General features: G+C 48.2%; 1 long non-coding RNA gene across 1 annotated transcript in view; it reads left to right on the top strand.

The window, feature by feature from the left end:
• Positions 1–10,544, top strand: part of LOC149326988 (uncharacterized) — a 58,169-nt gene extending 47,625 nt beyond the window's left edge. The window contains exon 4 of the long non-coding RNA XR_016286082.1: positions 10,432–10,544. This is a non-coding gene — a long non-coding RNA (uncharacterized LOC149326988). The remainder of the gene's footprint in view (positions 1–10,431) is intronic.
• The last annotated feature ends 11,027 nt before the right edge of the window (positions 10,545–21,571 follow it).

Here is a 21,571-nt window from a genome sequence, read left to right as displayed (position 1 = left end):
TTGCGAAGGATGACCTCAAGGGCATCCTCCTCTTGCTTACGTAGGTGGAGATAAGGAGTCGAATAGAGAATTCGACTAGTTACGAAGGCGTTTGCCAGCCGCAAGGCATCCTTACTTCGTAACCCTCCGCGTTTGTTGGAAACCCGGCGGACCATGCGGCCCACCTGGTCCCCCACCTTACGGAGTTTGGCCAATGTAGTGTCTGGCCGCCTGTGTTTGTGGATGTAGAGTCCGAGTACCCGTATCTCATCACTTTCGCATATGGGACCACTCTCGAGAGAAAGAGATATTTTAGTTGTGCACTTCTGTGAGGGGCGGAGGTGCACAAATTCCGATTTTTGAGGGGAACATTGAAGACCGCAGCGGCGGGCGTAGCGGTCTACTATCGTCGCCGCTGTTTGCAGGCTGGTTTCAATATCCCCTGTGCTGCCCTGCGTGCCCACAGAGTGATGTCATCGGCGTACAGGGCGTGCTGCACGCCGGCGACACCACTCAGCTTAGCCGGCAGGTGCATCATGGCCAGATTGAAGAGCAGCGGGGAAAGTACCGCGCCTTGAGCGGTTCCCCGCGTGCCGACTAGGTAAGGACCATGGTCTCTATCTTGAATTCGAATGTAGGATTGACGATCCATTAAAAATTGGCTTATGTATCGGAATGTGTTGAGGCCACAGTCGGTGTGACTTAGGTTAGTGAGTATGATCTCATGTGTTACATTGTCAAATGGCCCTTTAAGATCCAAGGCGAGTACGCCCCGGTCATTATGGGGGCATTCGAGGGGGTCAAGGACTTCCCGATTGAGTTGCAGGAGGACATCCTGGGCGGATTTGTGTGGGCGGAATCCGAACATGGTGCTCGCAAAGACATGTTTGTATTCAAGATATGTAGATAACCGATCCCGCACCATCGTCTCCATTAGTTTGCCCACACATGAGGTGAGAGAGATGGGGCGGAGGTTATCTGTGTCAATTGGTTTGCCAGCTTTAGGAATAAAAGTGACCAAAGCCGTTTTCCATTCGATTGGCAGGGGGGTGTCCCCGCGCCAAATCGCATTGACGTATTCCAGGAGGGACTGGTATGCCAAGTCGGGCAGGTTCGTCAAAAGCTTGACGGTGACCTTATCCCGTCCTGGCGCAGTGCCCCATTTCATTTTGGCGAGAGCCGCCCGCAGATCATGGAGCTGGAAAGGTTGATCCAGCTCCGTGTTCTCTCTGCCTGCATAAGAGTACGCAGATCCACGGGGGTCTTGGGCTGTACACAGATACTGGTCCCGAAGTGTCTGTGCCAGTTGAGTCGTGTTGCCAGGAAAAGCGTGCATGGCTCGCTGCAAATGTTTTTGTGTTTCGGTTCGTGTTTGGGTTGGGTCGATTAGGGCTCGAAAGAGACGCCACGTGTTTCGGCTGGACATTTGTCGCGCGGCCGTGTTGCATCTATCTACCCAGTTGGAGTCGGCGAGTTGGGCCGCGTACTCTGCCGCTTTGTGGGTAAGCTCGGGAATTCGAGCTTTAAGCTTTCTATTGTGTTTATGGCGTCGCCAACGGCGGACGAGGCTGCGACGGGCTTCCCAGAGGTGTAGAAGGTGGTTATCCACGTCCGTGACCGCCTCTGAGAGCTGGATGTGTGTTTCGTGCGAGGAAAGGTGTGCCAGCAGCTGTTGGGACCATGCTGTGTAGCCTTGCGCGGAAATAGGTGTATTATCAAGTGAGTTAAAATTTTGCCTGAATTTCGTCCAATCTGGGATACGGGCTTGTGTTCTAGGACGCTTGAGAGGGCGTGTGCGTAGTGTAATGTTAATGATGCAGTGGTCGCTACCGAGGGTCTCCTCGGTGTTGAGCCAGTCTGCGTGTTGTATGTTGCGAGTGAAGGGTAAGTCCGGGCACGTATCCCGTGTCAAGGAGTTTCCTAGCCGTGTTGGTTATGTTCGGTACTTGTACTTGCATTGATTCGACCCCATGGGATGTGAACCTTCGCAGACCGTGCACTTGGGTTGGCAGTCGTGGCATTCTGGAACATCTTGCTGACCGCACTGCAGACATCTAGACTTCGAAGGGCAACGGCAAACATCCGCCCGGTGTCCAAGTTTCCCGCACAGTGCGCAGGATGGCGTTGTTTTCTTGTATAGGCGTACAGGAACCGCTTCACCGTAGTAGAAGACGTGAAACGGAACCTTTCTTCCATGAAACGTGATGGCCGCCACGTTAGAGGAACCTAATTTCCTCACGCTCACCACTGGTGCGTCCTGGGAGCGAAGCGCTTTCGTGATGTCTTCGTCGGAAACCCTCGGGTACACTCGTATTACTCCTTTGCAAGTGTTGTCGGAGGGGCGTAGGTAGGAGTACACTGCGTGTGCCTTGTCGCCAAGCTGAATTTCTTGAATTACCAGGATCTTTCTGGTTATTTGGGCGTCTCGCGCCCCAACGACGATGATGTTCCGTTCCCATATGGGACAAACGCTGAGCTCGGCTGAGCCCTTGTCGACGCCAGCTGCAATCTGCAAGGCGTTTCCGACCGCGTTGCTTCCCCTGAATTTGCTGAGATCCAGCGTCCCTTTAGGTTTGATTATGATCACTGCATCTTGCTTGTCCAGACGCGGCTGCGGAGGAGGCTTCCAACGCTCGACTTGCGTGCGGGGCGTCTGCTGCAGTGGCGTATCCCCTGCCGCGGTGACGCGTCCATCTGGCGTTCGACTTTTCTGCCGTGCCGAGTGGTTGTCACGGGCTGATGCGCGTTCCCACTCTTCTATCTTGCGTTGGATAATCACCTCCGTAACCTTGTCGAAAACTGGGGTTTTCGCCTGTGGCATGTAGACGATCTGCATCCCCTCCTGGTCGTATCATATCATGGTCGTCATGGTTTGCGGCACAGTTTTCCCGCGGAGCAGCGGCGGGCAGCTGAGTCTTGGCCTAACTGTTAGGCTCAGCAACTCGCGCGATCCGCTTAGTCTTCAAATTCTCGAAGGATTTGGGAAAATAGTTCAATCTGAACAAGGGTGGGTGGCCTCTTCGTTGTTCTTGAAGATTAGCCAGATGGTGTTGTAGCGCTTCGGCATATGCTTCGGGAAAGGAACATTAAATTCTGCGGAGCCGACGTGAGCCACGTGCGCTCTTCCCGACTGCTGAGGCGCGTCGTCTTAAGCGGGGAGCTGCTGGTTGTGTCACTGATGCCTTGATAAGATTTTAGGCTTCGCCTCTAAGAGTGAAACGCAACAGCGTCTTGCAACGCTGTAGGGAGTCCATAGAACGCCATCGCCCGTTCGGTTGTACGCCTTGCTCGTCGGTAAATTGGTTTTTGAGGAAAGTAAAAGTACCTGTTTCGCATATCTGGGTGGACACCTAAATTTCGCCGTAACGGAAAGGGAGGAAGATGGGTGTGAACGAAGACACAGTATTCACTAGACGCGCCTTTGTTCATTCCAAACCATCGAGCTGGCATGGCGGAGTGGTTAGCATGCTCGTCTCGCCCCTACTGAAAAATCCGGTATGAAATTTAAACCGGAACCGCATACCGGGTAATTGTACAGGATTTGCGATACCAGATTACCGGAATATCCTGTATAAAACAGGACAGTCCTGTATAATACAGGACTCTCCTGTTTTGCACAGGATACTCCGGTATCGCAAATCCTGTACAATAACCCGGTATGCGGTTCCGGTTTAAAATTCATACCGGATTAGAGGACAGCCCTGTATTCTACAGGCTAGGCCCGTATTATACAGGAGGCCCTGTATCACAGGACAAAGGCAGGAATAAAATGCTTCAAATATATTCCAGTTGGACTAAATCTGCCGAAAAACTGGGGCCATAAGTGTACATGCCAAATGCTGCAATATACAGAGCCTCAGAAACTGGTAATCTGCGATTATCAGCGACTCGTATTGCAGTCGATGTGCAATTGAGTTATTTGCTCCCAGCTTTTACCAAGTATTGGTAGTTTGGTGAGTATTATAATACATCAAAAACTCCAAAAGATGTTTATTTTTTTCGCATGTCTTGAACCAGCACACTGAGGTAATAATTTAACTCTTTGCGACGATCTACCGGCGCTGGGGTCTCTACAGGGTGCTGGCCAATGAAGTAGTCAAAAGCACCTGCAGAAAAGAAAATATGATTGGTAGTACATAATGCCCCCAGCTTATCATTTAATTGGGCACTGACACACAACATAATGCATTGAGCACTGTGACATGCAACTTACGGCCAATGGCTTGTAGCTTTTCAGGGGTCATTGGCTTCCTGCCCACTGTCGAGGCTTCTGACTTCAGGTACCGCTGGCAAGCTTGGCATGTTACGCTCCTTTCCAGGAGTTCTGGAGTCGTCCAAAGGCTGCGTCCTTGCAGAAACGCGAATCTTTGGGTGCCACCATAACTGCTGCCCACGTTGCCGAAGGAATAAAAATTCCATTCCCGAGGTGAACCTGTATGCAATAATTAAAAATGCATACCCCAGTAGCACAAACGGGGCTCTGAATTGCGGGCCCTCGTGGGCGCAGACAAGCCACAGACAAGCCAGGCGTCTCAAGACGCCAGGCCCTGAGCATTGGCAATGCTCAGTATCGCGAATGCACCTCACGCCTTCCATATTTGAATCAATAATGTATTGAAAATCTGCGTCGTAACATTGTTGGTGTGTAAACAGGTTGCTCGGACGATTCCGATGCTTGCGTGGTCATCCTCCATTATTTACGGCACATACCGCAGCATCGATGCGATGCGTGATGTTTGTTCAAGGGCTTGAGCCGCTCCCCCTCAGGACGCTTATCGATGATTGCTCTCGCACGTGTACACCACACGCCTCTGTAAAGAAAGAATACAAACTATAAAACTATTTTTAGTCGTGTTATAATGAAGGACAAGCAATTTCGGTATGTAACTGAAAGAAAATTTTGCGCTATTTCGTCCCTCTACGCTGTGCAATCTACAAAGTTTTAGTCAAAAAGACACTGGACAGTTAGAACGTTTCTGTTGACGCCGAGCATATAACCGAGACGGAGGCAGTACTTAAAGAACAGAGTGATTTAAAATGCGCACTTGCGTCCTAGCAGCACGACGTCGCCGTCATAAAATCCGCCTTCACCGCCGTGGCCTCCACCGGTCAAATGTTCACCACTCACGTCTTTCGGAGCAAAGTCATTCATCACTGAGACAAGGATGATAGTGTTCCACCATATTTGCATTGGACGTACGCATGAAAGGCGATGTCATCTTTGATCATGGATTGATCAAGGCAACACGAAGAAAGGCGCAAAAAATTGTACAACACAAACTCAACGCCAACGAGCGAGTGCCAGCGTGTTTTCACAGTTACTTTCATCGCTTGACACTCAACCCAGCCGCAGGAGAGAAGAAAAACCTGTTACAAACAAACGCAGGAAACGCGGGGGAGGACTTCTGCATAAAGTCACCGCGCAGCGACAAGGTGGTGTTGGCAGCGACCGGGCACAGTGAACAAGCAGAATCGGAACTTCTCGCCACTTCATGGAAGCCTCGCGGGGAGCGTGGTCGGGAGGGCGGCTTAAAATGCTCGGTCGTGGGTTGTAGAGTGAGCGCCTCCGCGCCGCTTCGGGGAACGGCACTGGGAGGGACAGGAGAGACACAGAGGAGCCCAAGGGGAAGGAACAAAGGCCGATAGAAAAGCCAGGAATGAGCAGGTTTTTTTTTTTGCGACCGGACCCAGGAAAAGCAGAGAAGGCGGTGAGGAGAGAAAAGAAAAAAGCTTAAAAAATTGCGCAAAGACGGGTTACTCGTGTAAGGTTTCTACAGGTGGCTTTTGTTTTTATTTTGTTCTCTCGAGCGCTGTATCTTTTAGCAAGCACGAAGCGTCGACCTTAAGGGAACACCCCAAGCTGCCGGCTCCGTTGAATTAACCTTTTCTTGTTCGTAGAAAGAAATGTTCTGGGCGATTTGTGATTAGTGTGTCTTCCTGAGAGAGTGAAGGGTGGGGCCGCTCGCGATGACGCTTGGACAAGTTGCGTTATCAATGGGCGATCACTTGACGAAGAAACGAAGAAGTGCAAAGAATTCCTGCACGAAAACTAACAATTTTCTTTCTTCATCGATGCGTCGCTACAGGCTGCCGCTAGCGAACATTAAGAAAGCTGCTGCAATGAACGCGACAGTAACAAACCTTTTTGAGCCTCTGGCGCAGTCAGCGGAGGCTCGCCATGTTTATCAGCCAGTCTTGAAGTTCTGCACTGTGAAATTCAGAGTAATCTGCGCAGGACTTACAAAGGCTGCTGGCGGATATATACTAGCCGTTTGCCCGCACACAGCCGCCCTGGCTTTGTCAGGGTGCTGCACGGGAAGCCAATATGGCGGTTGGCCGCAATTCACCTTCATGCAGCCCCCGCCTTTCATGCACGAACTGCATGTTTTGCCACTGCGAAGCTCACGCTTAGCCCTTTTCTTTTCTTAGCCCTTTCAACAAAACCGTGTATGTGTTGATTATCGCATTTATGCGCACGCTGCCCCTCCCCCCCTTCCCCTAAAAAATATCTGCTGGCGTACAACAGTCAATCTGCAGACCAAGCACCAAAACCGCAGCACATATCGCTCTGTATACAGGCTGGTATGTCCGATTTGAGCTCCGTACCGGACTAGTCTGTCCGGTTTCAGCTCCGTACCGGACTGGTCTGTCCGATTTGAGCTTCGAACCGGGAATGGACAGTCCGGTATGAGCTCCGTACCGGAGCGGTCTGTCCGGTTTGGGTTCGATACTGGACCGGTATGAACCGGTATAGCCATCAAACCGGACGGGTCTCGCCGGTATGAGAGTGATACGGGACCGGTATGAAACCGATATGTTCCGGTAAAATCCGGTTTGCCGCGATACCGGATTTTTCAATAGGGGCAATCCGGAGACCGGGGTTCGATTCCCAACTCGACCAGTTTCCTACTCCGTTTTATATATTTATCTGACCCGACTAGAAGGCTTAATTAGATTAATTCGGCAATTAAGCAATTAACTAAACTCAGTCCCACTGACTTGTGGCATCACTATACGATCCCCTTATTTCGTTGCATGGTTACTCGCGAAAGTACTGTTGGCCCAGTTTGAAATTCGTCCACTGTGACGTCACGACCGGTTCGGCCAACTGAAAAGCGTGACATTTCTGTCGACAACTGCTTACGACGATGAGGCATTAAAAGCTTCCTCCGTAATTCTCTGTCATCTCGGCGGACACCCGAACCGCACCGTACAGGAAGGGAGGAACGCCACCACCCTTTCGGCGCGAAGCTACCGGCGCTTGTATGCTGGTCCTGTAGGAGGGCTTAGAGAGTCTCGTTAAATCTTGTAAGGTGCCCGGATGTTATCGTTCCAGTGCCCGGATGAGCGGAATTCAGTGCCCGGATGTTGGCTCTCAGTCTCGGCGTGACGTTACCACACTGCCAACAACAGGAGCTAAAAGCGTTTCATGCTTAGAATTGGCTGTGGTTTATGTCTGGTTAAACCTGGAAGATTGCGGAAGCAACATCTGCTCGTATCCATATATTGTTGCGTGAGCTATAATGCCCACAGTCTCGCTCTTTCGCGTGCTCTTGCACAACCATACTGTACGATGCCCGGATGTTCTCGTTTCAGTGGCCAAATTAGTGGAATTCAGTGCCCGGATGAGTGGAATTCAGTGCCCGGATGTTGGCTCTCGGTTTCGGCGTGACGTCACCACACTGCCAACAAGGGGAGCTAAAAGAATTTCATGCTTGAAATTGGCTGTGGTTTATGTCTGGTTAAACCTGGAAGATTGCGGAAGCAACATCTGCCCGTAGCCATATATTGTTACGTGAGTTATAATGCCCACAGTCTCGAAGTTTCGCGTGCTCTTGCACAGCCATACTGCGCATGCGCGAGGAGCAAGTGACGTCACTGCGCACAGCTGGCCTGTGCGCCGGGGACGGGGAGCAGGGGACTTCCTTATCTGGCGGAAAATAAAGTTTATCATAATCATCATCTGGCGTGCCTCGCCTTCCTTTCCTTAAAATGATCGGAGTGTAAAACGTTGCCAACGTCAACGCCAATGAACACGATGAACGCTGGCTTCAGCGCCGCGTTTCTGGCACAACCTTGTCAATGCCTGCAGCTCACATCTCTCTCCCATCACCCAACGTATCTATTTTCACGATTTAGGCGTCCGCTGACCCAGAGAGCCATTATGCGCACTTCCTTTCTTTAAAATGATCGGAATCTAAAAAGTGGTCAAGGCCAACGCCAATGCACACAACGAACACCGACGGAGAGAAAGAGAGAACAGAGGTCATTCTAAAGGTCAAACGTGGCCACCGGCCGTGGCTACGCGAAAGGCCGTTCATGAGCATAGTATTGCTTTCGCAATAAAAAATTGGCTGAGGCTTACCTTGTTTAAGCCCGGTAATTGCGAAAGCAATTTCCTCTGGCTGCGCCTAGGCTGGCTGGTGGTGGGTCTTGGTGGTGCTCTTAGTAAGGGTGATGTTATGATAGTTAATGACGCTTAAGCTTCGCCTTTAGGAGTGGAAAGCGACAGCGTGTTGTAGCGCTGCCAGGCAGTCCACGAAACGCCACCACTCGTTCGGCGCGATGCCTTGCCCTTTGAACGCGACCCTTTTGAGGAAAGGCAATTACGCAGTAATTCTCTGTCATCTCGGTGGACACCCGAACCGCACCATACAGGAAGGGAGGAACGCCACCACCCGTTCAGCGCGATGACTTGCCCTTTGAACGCAAGGCTTTTTGAGGGAAGGAAATGGCGCAGTAATTCTCTGTCATCTAGATGGACACCCGAGCCGCACCGTAAAGCGGTGAGCCTCGCGCTCTTCCCGCTATGGGGCGCTACAGCCGCTCACCGCTGTTGGTAGCTACCGCCGCTCTACACTGACGGCGCGAGCTGGGGGCCCTGGGGCCCGATTCTCGATATTCACATTCGCCTGTCGGCGCCATATTGCCTCTCTGATTGGCTGTCAGAAGTGTCAATCGCCGTCAATGGGCGTGCCAATCAGGGTCGGTTACACGAGCACTTTTTGCGGCGACGTCAATTTGACGTGGCATTGAAAATGCATTTTCGTAGCGCTATTCTTCGTGCCCGGCTGGTACATATATGTGATTGTGAAGGGAAAAGAAGCTACAAGTGGTCCGCCGCGAGAGCACTTGCGCTCGACTTGCCAATTTGGAGAAAATAGCTGCACACCGGAAATGGCAACATCCTAGAATCTGATTGGTTGGAACAATATCACGTAAAGCACGTGATAGGCACACATTTTGGAGTGATGTCACAATGACGTTTCATCACGTTTACGTTGTGCCGCCATTGCAAAAAATGGCTGAAATTCGCCGCCATCATTTCGCCCGGCAAAAGGTACCCGAATCATGCAAATGAGTTAGTGAAATGTTGATTTATACGGCGTTAGGTAGCCGCACTTTAACGGGTATTTATTTCAAGACAAAACTAAGCTCACAAAAGTCTTGTTTTGATTGTACAATGTAATGGTATGGCGTTATAAGAGCACATCTGAAATAAGCAACCCTTGAGAGCGTTAATAGTGAAGGCTTAAGCGTACAGCCGCATAGGGGCGCTAACTGCTCTCCCGTTGCAAATCCTTCGCTCGCAGTGAGAAATCATCGGTCCGTGCGGTTAGTGAAGCGCGAAAATTGCTCGAATGGCGGTGCCGGCGCTGCGATTTGCTGCTCGTTGCATTCATTCGTCGTTTGTTAAATCCTATAAGTGGGAAAGGTGAGCGACCTTCGAGGTCACCGCGATGCTTTCGAGTTGTCTCTGACTAGACAGCTCGTCTGTGCAATCACCTGACGAGGCATATGGTGTGGTGGCTATGCAAGGATGCATTGCGGCGAGAAGCAGTGCCGAACTGTCGAGCTCTGAGGGGCGATCGCCAGCTGTGAAACGTCGCAGAACGGATGGGCTTTGCGCGCGTGATGAGCGGATGACACGCGGCCGAGCAACAAACTCCAGGAATGTGTCGGGCTTCTCGACGAGACATCCGTGTGTGTGTAGCGTCATTCTCATTCCTTTTGCATGCATGCTGCGAATCAGAAATTTTTATTCGGCATTTCGCGTTGCTTTTTTTTTTCATCATACTGTTTTCAGTTTTTGCACACGGCTCAAGTGGAGAAGACAAAGTCTAGCATGCTAGTACGTTGGTCGATTTCTTTGTTTTTGGTGTTGATGAATGGGAAAGGCAGCATAGGGGAAATCAGCTGGAAGGCGTCGTTTCCTTAAGTGTGGAAAAAAAAATCGCGTGAAACTGTAAAAGAATACTATACCCTGGCTTAAGCATTATGAGTGAAGCAGACAAAAGTGATTTTGCTATTCAAGGTAATATTTTCATAACAGTGTTACATCATCAGTTGCACAGCAGTCACGTGGAAATGGCCGTAGGAGGGTGAAAAAAATCACCTCTTTAGGGCGCGCGAAAAACAAATATGTACGACTCTTGTACATTTTATTTACAGGTGTGTTGTTCCTGCTGGTGAAGGTTCCAGCTCACTCGAAGTCTGTGAGGGATCCATCCATGACCCGTTTGTGTGCAATCTCTCTTCATGTGCTGCCCGCATGGAAATCGTCAAGCTGGTGAGCACGCGCTTAGTGTGTTGGGGCAAGCATTAAGGGATAACATGTTAGCCTTTAGTAAGATTGCATACGGCTAATGATATCTGATTGCATTTATATATAGTTTATTCAGCAAGCAAGAACAGTGTAAATAGAACCACATATGGAAATAATGTAAATTAATCATGTCTGTACTTTTCAGGTGACAGCGGAGATAGGTGTGCATGACACGCAGTGTTGTTCTGTGGTTTTGAATTTATCTCAGTGACCGCAATGTCAAGGTAGCCCCATTTCGATTGGTGCAAAATGCGAAAGCATGCATATACTAAAAAACTCAAGGTAGTCATAAACAGTTAAACTTGTGCCCTTCCTTGCAGTGCATTCTGTAGCGGTTTTCTTGAGCATAAAAAGACTGTAGTAATTATTTCTGTGCATCAGTTTGGGAAATCTGCCATCAAGTACCTCTAGCTATATAGAAACAGTTTTCTTTGATACTAATGATTGGTTTTGCAGTGAGCGTATTTTACATTTGTACGTAAAACTAGACTATTTCTGAACACTATGTCTAGGTCGTTGGGAGATTTCAGTGCACAGCATTGATTAGTGTGCAGGTGATGGCGTGCATCTTATGCAGATGTGGCAGGCCACCCTCACCATGGGGTCTCATGTGCTCTGGAGCCAGGATACCAGATTCATGTTTGGTCACTTCCCAGCTGGTCTGGTTACCAGCTGGGTGGCCATACCGGGCTCCTGAGGTGTCTGCAAAGGCCATGGTACAGCATGATCAAGAGTCCTCTGCGAAGGTCACCACAGCTTGCATTGTGCAACCCAACATATTCATCCACACTCAGCTGCAGGACCATGACACCTCTGGCAAGTGGTGATAATAGCAGGAGCACCAACACCTACAACAAGGAGGAGGACACAGCACCATTTGGGTTCTGCCTGACAGACCGGAAGTGCATGATCAGCAGCTGCGTGCGGCAATTGCACTCACTGCCACGGTTTTCACGTGTAGCTATGCCACAAGTAATCAGTGTACATTTGCTCTGCTTCAAGTTTGATGGCATACTGCTAGGAAGCCGGTGAAGTCTTCATCATTTCGGTGTTCTTCATTAAACTAGACCATATTGGTGGTATCCATGACAGTAGAAATCAGTTTTGTCTGGTGCTGCAGTTTTTTGTGAGTCAGGAAGTGTCCCAAGTGTTTTCAGCCTACCGTCTGCCAACTTGCTGAGTGCGTGCTTCAACACATGCTTTGGTGATTGTGAAGAAGTGCTTTCCTTCGAGTGGTGCTTCCCTATGTGCTCTGCTTGTACACAACGCACATTTTATTTGGTGCTTAAGTTCAGTGAAAGACAGGAAGCCACCAAAATGTTTTCCTTCTAGCACCAGGGTGTTCACTGCACATGCATTCACCAGTGCTTTTCTGTTCGCTTTGGTGTTTGTTGAGAGCCAGCAGTCCACAACATCCTCAACATACAGCATGGTCGCTGTGTCTCTAGTCATTTACAACATCTGTTCTTCAGGGTGCAACATGCCTTGTGTGGCACTGTTTGTGTGATAAGATCGCAACATGCTTTGTCTCATGGCATCTGGTTGCCTCTGTGTGCTTGCTTTTGACTGCCTCTTTCACAAGCTGCTTGTAGTTATACAGCAGTGAACTATTTTTCCTGAAGGAGAAGTCAGTAATTGTTTCATGGTCATTTTCCCAGATGAAAATGCAAGGCCTGGCCAGCGTCTTCACACGTCTACCCATTCCCATCTTCTAGCTCAAATTTGTACCTGTGACGAAAACCTAGAATTTGTATATTAATTCAGTTGAAGGTAAATGGAGGTATAAATTATGCAGCTGGACGTAATTTGTGTTTCAATAATAAAGCTCCAAATGGCATTTTGTAGCTGGAAGGGCATGATCCGGTTCAATAATTCTACAGGAAATGGATCATAATAGTCGTAGTAGTAGTAGTAAACTTTGTTGATCTTTCTGGGTTACCCAGGCGGTCTTCCCAGGTTTGGGATCTTTTTCTCCTTCCAGGATTTGTGGTCTGTGTTCTTTTTCTGTGCTGGGCCATCAACCTTGAATGCATGCATTGGAAGATCACTGCCCACCTGTCCTCCCAGTGAAACTCTGTTAGATCCCATTTTCATTGACATGTTTCCTTGCGTTTTGCTTCATGAAAATTGGGGATGCTGTTTGGTCATTTTATGAAAAATCCGAGACAACCTGCTCACCCCCTGAACCCTTAGTGTGACTGGATCATATCAGTGTACGTGCTGCCATTTTTCTGTTTAGCAAAGGCGACTGCTGGCTACTTAAGTTTGCGAACTAGGCAACACTAATGTGCATGTATACCACTGTCAAACGGTTATGAAAGACGGGTCTGTCCAAAAAAAATTCTTATCTTTGTAGACGCAACATATTCGTCAATGTGTATTGTTGCACTAGGTAATGATTCGCAGTTAGGCTGCATAATGAATTCTAGGATGCATGAAGTTCAGTGATGGAAATAAATTATTTTGCCAATAATGGCTTCCACAAACTTTTCACTCTGCATGTAAAAGGCACCTCACTTTTTTTAAGCAAATTGTAACACCTAAGAGGCAATGCAACTTGTCTCGCTCCCCAAAAATGTAGGGGCACACTTAAGCTCAGCATTCATGGGTATCACACAACAATGTTTATGGCTCCCTGCAGCGGTTTCTCTTCACACACACAGTCACTGTTCTTCATTCGTGTTCACACATTTATCACAGTTGCCTCAACACAGGTTCTTTGAACTCTTCCGCACTGTAGTTCACCTACATAATGTTATTGTAATTAGTTTCTCACTAATTGGCACATCTCTAGTTCACTGCAGTAATTACAATGCTAGGCTTCAAATTAAGCCAACAGCACCCGCGCATCACTCCCTCCCACTTTGTACCTCAGTAAAGTCAATGTGCCTGCATGGCCTAGTTGGTAGCGTGCCTGGCTGGCGATCCAGGGGTCATGGGTTTCAAGGCAGACAGAAATTTATTAATTTTCTGTACGTAAAATCTATTATTTTATAAAGTGAAGTAGTTTCAGACATGTGCTGACGTTTGATTCAGATTACAAATCCTCTTGTCAGTGTCTTTCCCTGCCGACATACACGCGTGAAGCACGTTTTTTGACACAATGCCGGCTGGATAACACTGGGTCTTCTGCAGAATCGCAGCCTCTCTCCTTGACAGTGGTGTGTGCAGGCTTTCTGTACCTTTCTTTTCTGGTTGCACATGGCACCCAATAACTTCTTAGCACTAATTGCTATGCCATCATATACCATACAGCACTAATGATATTACTTGGTGGTAGTCAGAAAAAAAAATATTCTTATAGTGGGAAAAAAGAATAGCAGCCTGTTTCTAACTGACTTGGTTTGGTTTCATACTTCTGCTAGAACTTAAAGAGAAATTAGCCAGCAAAGCTGTACAAGACGGTAACTTTTCAGGGGGCTTAAATTTTATGCACAGGCACTTGCAATGACTCCAATTTCATCAACATTTTGCAACCTGTTCTATCATTATATTGGTGATGAATAGCTTCTGTTCATTAATTTAACACTCTCCTCGGGGAAACTCTGAGTCAAACTTGCTTGACATTTTTCACGCTGCCTTAATCATGCTAAAAAAAAAAAACAATTTACCCTCCATGCGCACACACCACTAGGCATTTTAAGTGTTATTTTTTTTTCATGCAGTGGAGTGTAATACATACATAGAAGGGAGAAATCTCCAACCTGTCACTTATGCTCGAGCACCAGAGTGGATTTTAAATGCACATATCAGGCTTGCCCAAACAAACCGAAACCTCCTTTCCAAGGGATGGAATCACAGGAGCGATGGGAGGCTGCTCTGCGCATTGCATCATGGTCTGGGCCTTGAAGGTCACCGCAGCCAAACAGTGCCTGGTCACCTAGAGTGGCCTGACGGCCGGCGCCAACCTGTTCAACACCCCTTCAGCCACCCTCACCTGATCCACTGAAGTGGGACTAATAAAGTTATTACCAACCAAGGGCTCCTTCCTGCCAACGCGTTTCACCACAGTAATTTTGAACTGCTTCATTGAACAAATAATCTCTGAGCTGTACACAAGCTTTGTTCTCAGTACAGGTAGGCCCTTTGTTATTTGAATGTGGTAATCTACTTTTGCAGAGCAACTTTGATTGGTCCTCAGTGTCCTTTCAGACATTTGCCAACATTTCAGCACCTACATCTGGTATGGTGTCCTTCACTGAACTGTAGATGTCATATTTTGAGTGTACATAGAGGGTTGTCTATTTTAGTTCACAGTAAAGGAAAGTACTTTGAGAGTGAACGCATTTCATTGAGCATTACTCTCCTGTAGTGCACAATAGTGGCATCACAGGGTCTTTATTGCATCAGCGTATGGTGTAAATGTTGCCTAACGGCATTGTGATCCACCACTCAAAGAGAACCAACAATGGCCCTGATATGTATGTGATCAGGAGTTTGCACAGAGGGAAAGTCATGCACTTGCACATCAGGCTAGAAACATGACTGAGGCCTCTTGTAGATTGCTCGTGGAGTGCACATGGCTTGCCAAAACCAATCCACATTATCCAGTGTTATGCTGCATTAATGGACCTTCTGCCAGAATACCACTGCTTGTCTGTGATGCTGCCTCCATCAAATACTGTGGGCCATGTTAGCCTTGCATTTCATGCCCCCTTTGTGTGTTATCTTGCTGCTGTGCAATGCTTGTGCTCTTCTTGTTGTGTTGCTGTTCTTCCTTCTTAACTCACCATTGTTTTTATTCTCCTTCAGCTCCTTTACCTGACACCGAGGCATGTTCAGGCTTAATATGACATGTGCACTAGATAATACGCGTGTATGTGCATCCTATGATAATAACTTGCATGCACGTTAAAGAACCCCAGGTGGCCAAATTTTTCGGAGCCCTCCACTACGGCGTCCCTCATAGCTTGAGTTGCTTTGGGACATTAAACCCCAATAAACCAAACCAATAACTTGCATGAAGCGAATAAATCAAGTGTCTTGCACACTGCATTAGCTGTTTGTAATGTGGCATCACCCTCCACTTTCACTATCCTCTTCTATATTTGTCCCACTCCCCAATGTTGAGTAGCATATGTGAAGATATCTTTTTCCAGCCGACTTCACCTCTCTTGACATCATACGTTGCCCTCTTACAAGGAATTTTGCTGCATTGAAAGGAGCTGCCTGGTGCTGCTGTAGATGCATTACTGTTGTCCTACAGCAAAGGAATTGTAGGGATGGGCATGACAAATTTTGTTTCACCTCTCACATTTTGGTGCGTACTTGCATCACACGAGTGGTGTAGCTGCCTATATGCCCTTGGTAAGTGCTGTGTGCTCATTGTTAGACAGAATTAAAGAGATTGAGGGCCTTTTCAAACATTGAAATTAAATAGCATTATTGAGAGCCTTTTTTTATTTGAATGGAATAATGTACCTGCCACTCTACGCCATGCATTCGTGAGGTGCTTTTATATAAAGTCCGTAAAGTCTGCTTGCAGGCAGACTTAGTTAATGTTCACAAAGCAAAAGATGAGTGCCATGTCCTATTCAGATTAAGTGAAACGCCAACACTGTGAAATACATGCTTCTGTTGACAGTGGACTTTTAGCTGTGTCTTTTTCTTTAAGTACTGGCGGGAAACAATATCTCCCTATTTTGCATTCGCATTTGACGCTTTTGATAATAAGAAGTACGCGCTCATAGCGTTGCACTTGACGCGATTCGCAGTCGCGTTTCGTGCGCGGCCGCTTGCAAACGTAACCAAGGGTAGCGTTAAGTTCTATGCACCTGAAGAAGTGACACGGTGAGGAAAAGCTTTCCAACGCCACTGACGCGTTGAGGTTACGATCGAGAGCCAGCCGTTTCTCCGCCAATTCCTCTCCCCGTGACGCTGATCGCATCTCAAGTACGGAGACGCGACACGCTGCGCGATGGCTTCGGGCAATAAGCGGTCGCTCTTATTTCCGTGACGACCGGCCACAGGGTCTTTAGCGTCGCATTCAGCACCATCACTCAGCTAATGTGTGGCGAGTACGCCGAGACCGCCGCCGCAACGCATTTCACCGTCCATCTCTACGGTGCTACTGTGCTAACTCACCTTCGCGCCGCAACTCGGCGTTGTTTTTTGTACTTGGCGCCAAGTAGCAGGCGACACTTCATTTTTTTGTCGTACTTTTTTCTTTATTCTTCGATGTCGTCATTCTATTCTGCTGTTACGCATTTTCGCACCGCCCCGATTCACACGTCACGGGTACGCCCCGCTCATGGCGGATTGGCGAATATCGAGAATCGGGCCCCTGGTTTTTCGCAGCTAGTGTGACGTCACTCCGGCTGTAGCGCCCCTAGCGGAGGAGCGCGTGGCTCACCGCTGTTAACCGCTGTTGGTAGCAACGTTTGTTGGTAGCTACCGCCGCTCTACACTGACGGCGCGAGATGGGGGCCCTGGTTTTTCGCAGCTGGTGTGACGTCGCTCCGGCTGTAGCGCCCCTAGCGGAGGATCGCGAGGCTCACCGCTGTTGGTAGCTACCGCCGCTCCACACTGACGGCGCGAGCGGGATTAGGCACATGCACACATCATATGGGCTAAGGTGGCTCGTTCTCCACAGGCCCTACATTTCCCGTCCTTTAGTGAATTGCAAGGAGTCATGGGAGGTTTTGCTACGCAGCCAGGACCTCCAGGAACAAAAAGAGACCATCAGATATGCCTTCGAAGCCGCCCGGTTCCAGGGGATCTCTGCCGTCTGACAAGGACGGGATGGCGAGGCCGCCGTCCTGATTATCTGATATAATAAAGTTTTTCTAAGCCTAAGCGCGAGCTGGGGCCTGGTTTTTCGCAGCTGGTGTGACGTCACAACAGAGGTCAAGCTAACGGTCAGTGGTAACTACCGCCGCGCCACGCTGAAGGCACAAACCGCTAGCCGTATTGCTTTCGCAATAAAAAAAAACTCTGCCCCTCCCGTAACCGAGAGTAGAGTAAGCATGAAATGTTTACGGGCATAACACATTGGTTGTAGATGGTACTAGTCAAAATCTTGAAATGGGTCTAGTGTTCAACACACCACACCACACATACTGTGCACTGCTCCATGTGGATGCAATCGTTTCCTGTGAGTGTCTGGGGAATCTCTTCCACCCTGCCTCGTCAGCTGTATTCGGTTTCTGTTTGCCTTTCACCTTTGTAATCATTGTTTGCATTCCTCGGTTATTTGTACCACTTTGCCTATGTGACACTGGTGACGTCACCACTTGATTACGTCACACATAATTGATGACGAATTAATGACAAATCATTAAGAAGTGACTACTTACTAATTAATGACTGAATACAAATTAACTGCTAATTAATGACGCTGAAGCTTCGCCTTTGCGAGTGGAACGCGACAGCGTGTTGTAGCGCGGCAAGGCAGTCCACGGAACGCCACCACCCGTTCGGCGCGATGCATTGCCCTTTGAACGCAACGCTTTTTGTGGAAAGGAAATTACGCAGAAATTCTCTGTCATCTCGATGGACACCCGAACTGCACCGTACAGGAAGGGAGGAACGCCACCACCCTCCCGGCGGCCTGTTCGCCAAATGCAGCCGGTACAGCCAGCGATGATAGCGCCGCCCACCGGCAGGTAGCAGCCACATTAAGGCTGGTTATAAATATTCATTCAGAACAACGGCTTGACATCGCCGCTATGGCGCAGTGGATTAGAGGCACGTGTTGCGTATGGAAGGTCGGCCGTTCGACTCCCCTCTATGTGCTGCAATTTTATTGTTTTCTTTAATTTAATTTCTTTATTTTTTTGCCTTTTAGGTCGCAAATCGTGATGCTTAGTGGCATATAACGCCGTTTAAGATTTGAAAAAACATTTTCTGCATATTTAATACACATTATTCACAGCACTGGAATATGAGTTTTGATTTTAAACTAAATATTACATGATAAATAACAATACCTTGGTATAGACTTTTAAGCATTATTTAGGGATTTATTATCGCTTTTAGGTAAGCCCTTGTGACAATCTTCAGTCACCGTGATCGATTCACCGTGGTTTCAAGCATTGTGGCTGTACAGGCTGCAGTTGGCGAATACGCCTCCCGGCGCGATGCTTGCCTTTTGAACGCAAGGCTTTTTGAGGAAAGGAAATTGCGCAGTAATTGTCATCTCGGTGGACACCCGAACCGCACCGTAAAGGAAGGGAGGAAAGCCACCACTCGCTCGGCGCGATGCCTGGCCCTTTGAACGCAACGTTTTTGTGGAAAGGAAATGGCGCAGTAACTCTCTGTCATCTCGGTGGACACCCGAACTTCACACAGGAAGGGAGGAAGGCCACCACCCGCTTGGCGCGATGCCTTGAACTTTAAAAGCAAGGGTATTTGAGGAAAGTAAATGGACAGGTAATTCTCTATCTCGATGGACACCCGAACCGCACCGTAGAGGAAGGGAAGTACGCCACCACCCGTTCGGCGGAAAGCTACCGGCGCTTGTATCCCGGTCTTGTAGGAGGGCTTAGAGAGTCTGGTTAAATCTCGTGAGGTGCTCGGATGTTCTCGTTTCAGTGCCCGGATGAGTCGAATTCATTGCCGGGATGTTTGCTCCCGGTCTCGGCGTGACGTCACCACACTGCCTACAACGCTGGCTGAACGCATTTTATGCTTAAAATATCTCGGTGGACACCTGAAGCGCGCCTTAAGGGAAGGAAAATGAAAAGAAAATTGGTTTTAAGGAAAGGAAACGACGCCTGTCTCTCTCCTATACTGGTGGTTGCCACAACCATGACGTAAGGGCCTTAAGGAAAAGTAAATGAAATGAAAATTGGTTTTAAGGAAAGGAAATGCCTGCCTCACATATCTTTGTGTACACCCGAAAGGGGTGTACACTACAGTACATGTCTCTAAAGCAACCTTCTAAGACATTACCGTATTCACTACACGCGCATCTCCTCCTCCGCCTCCGCACAGGCGGACGGCAGAACGCCTCCACCGTTATTGTGGTGCTCCCTGTGCATTGTGCGCGAACGTCGACAGCCGTGACGTCAAACCAAGCGTAACTGAAGCTTTTCGCTTGTATATCCAGGCTTAACCACAGCTGAGCCACTGTCAATTTTTTAAGGCGGATGCCTTTAATGCCGCATCGTTGTAAGCAGGAGTTGTCGACAGAAATGTCACTCTTTTCAATTGGTCGAGATGGTCGTGGCGTCACAATGCACGAATTTAAAACGGGGCCAATTGTACTTGGCCTAGTAATCATAAAACCAATTAAAGGGATGGTATAGTTATGCTCCAAGCAAGTGGGACTGAGTTTAGTTAATTAGTAAGTTAACCAATTAAGCAAGGTATGTTGCTGGGCGAATTGGTTGGGGTACATCTTGATAAAAACAGCGCTTGCTGACAAAAGACCAGAACAAGAAGGACACACAACCGCGCTGACTAACAACTTTTATATCGGCTCCCTTCCGAAATAAAAGTTGTTAGTCAGCGCAGTTGTGTGTCCTTCATGTTTTGGTCTTTTGTCTGCAAGCGCTGTTTTTCTCAAGACTAACCAATTAGCCTAAATGTCCATTCTATTCAGACCAGAGAAATAAATGAAACTAAAGTACAGAAAGGTGGGCAAGTTGGTTATTATTATCCATGGTAAAACAGCGCGGAAAAAACACGAGGACGGAACAAACACGACAACACGAGCGCTGACTTTCAACTGACGATTTATTACGCACATGTGTACATATATAGCATTCCCGCCAAACACTAAACAGAACAAAAAAACACTGCATCATCACTGAAAATATTAAATCTACATATCTACAAATGCATGCTCCAAAAAGGTGATTTCGCGGTTAGCCAGTGATAATGAGGGCTTACTAATGCATGCTGTACCCCCTTTGTCAATGTAATATGCCTCTACTATTTCCCTTACTATCTGATCCTTATGTTTGAAGATGACGGATGTCTGATGAAGCAATGGGGCGCACGTGTGCTCAGGTTGCCTGTAGTGAAGCGCCAAATTCGAACCGGCTGCCTTGTCCAAAGAATTATGGTGCTCCCTTAGGCGTTCGTTTAGACATCTCCCAGTCTGGCCAACATACCACCCACCGCAAGAAAGGGGAATCTTATAAAAACACCCTCGATGCACTCAACCCTGCTCTCTACGTGTGCTGTGGTACAACCACCACCGATCCTCCTTCCTAGTAGGGCCTCTCGCTTCCGCTGCACAGCTCGGCAAATGTTGCTTAATTTTCTGCGAGACGAAAATACCACATCAATTTGAAACTTTCGCCCCACTTTCTTCAGACGGTGTGAAAATGCGTGGACGTATGGGATGACAGCTATCTTCCGGCGCTTTGAGACTTCATTCGCCTGAGGAACACGCTTATGGTCCGATTTGATTTTGGCCACCAACTTTTCGCATAACCTTCCAATAGTTGCCTCAGGAAAACCAGCGTGCTTAAGCCTGGAAATTTGGCCTTGCACTCCTTTCTCAATAAGATGGACACACGACTTGGTCAGAGCGGCGCGAACACAAGACAAGGCGATGCCTTCCTTTACCAGCTTAGAATGCCCGGACTGAAAACTGAGTAAGGGCTTTACGGAGCGAGGCGAATACAACCAGCAAACGTGTCCGGGCTCAAGTCTCAGCTCCACATCCAAGAACTGAATCCTACCTTGTTTAACGTTCTCCATGGATAAAGCAAGTCCATGACCATTACTGACAAATGTGTTCACGACATCCTGCGTGCATTGTTTGTTTTTTACAAAAACGAGGTAATCGTCCACGTATCTGTGTACTTTCAGTACGCCTTCCGGTAACTCTCCTGCAATTGCTTTGTCAATTCTGCTAAGGAACAAGTCACTTAGCAGCGGAGCCACGCGAGAACCAATGCATATCCCGGAACGCTGTATAAACACACCTTCATTCCATTCAACAATGGTATACCGGAGGTACATACACAGCACTTCAAGAAAAGCATCAACAGATACACCGAAAACATTGCGGAAGCGCACTTCATCATTTTC

The sequence above is a fragment of the Amblyomma mixtum genome, chromosome 10, assembly GCF_055824585.1.
Source record: "Amblyomma mixtum isolate Tamu chromosome 10, ASM5582458v1, whole genome shotgun sequence".
Lineage (NCBI taxonomy): Eukaryota > Metazoa > Arthropoda > Arachnida > Ixodida > Ixodidae > Amblyomma > Amblyomma mixtum.
Note: the sequence above shows the minus strand (reverse complement) of the source record. Positions and strands in the feature narration are given on the sequence as shown.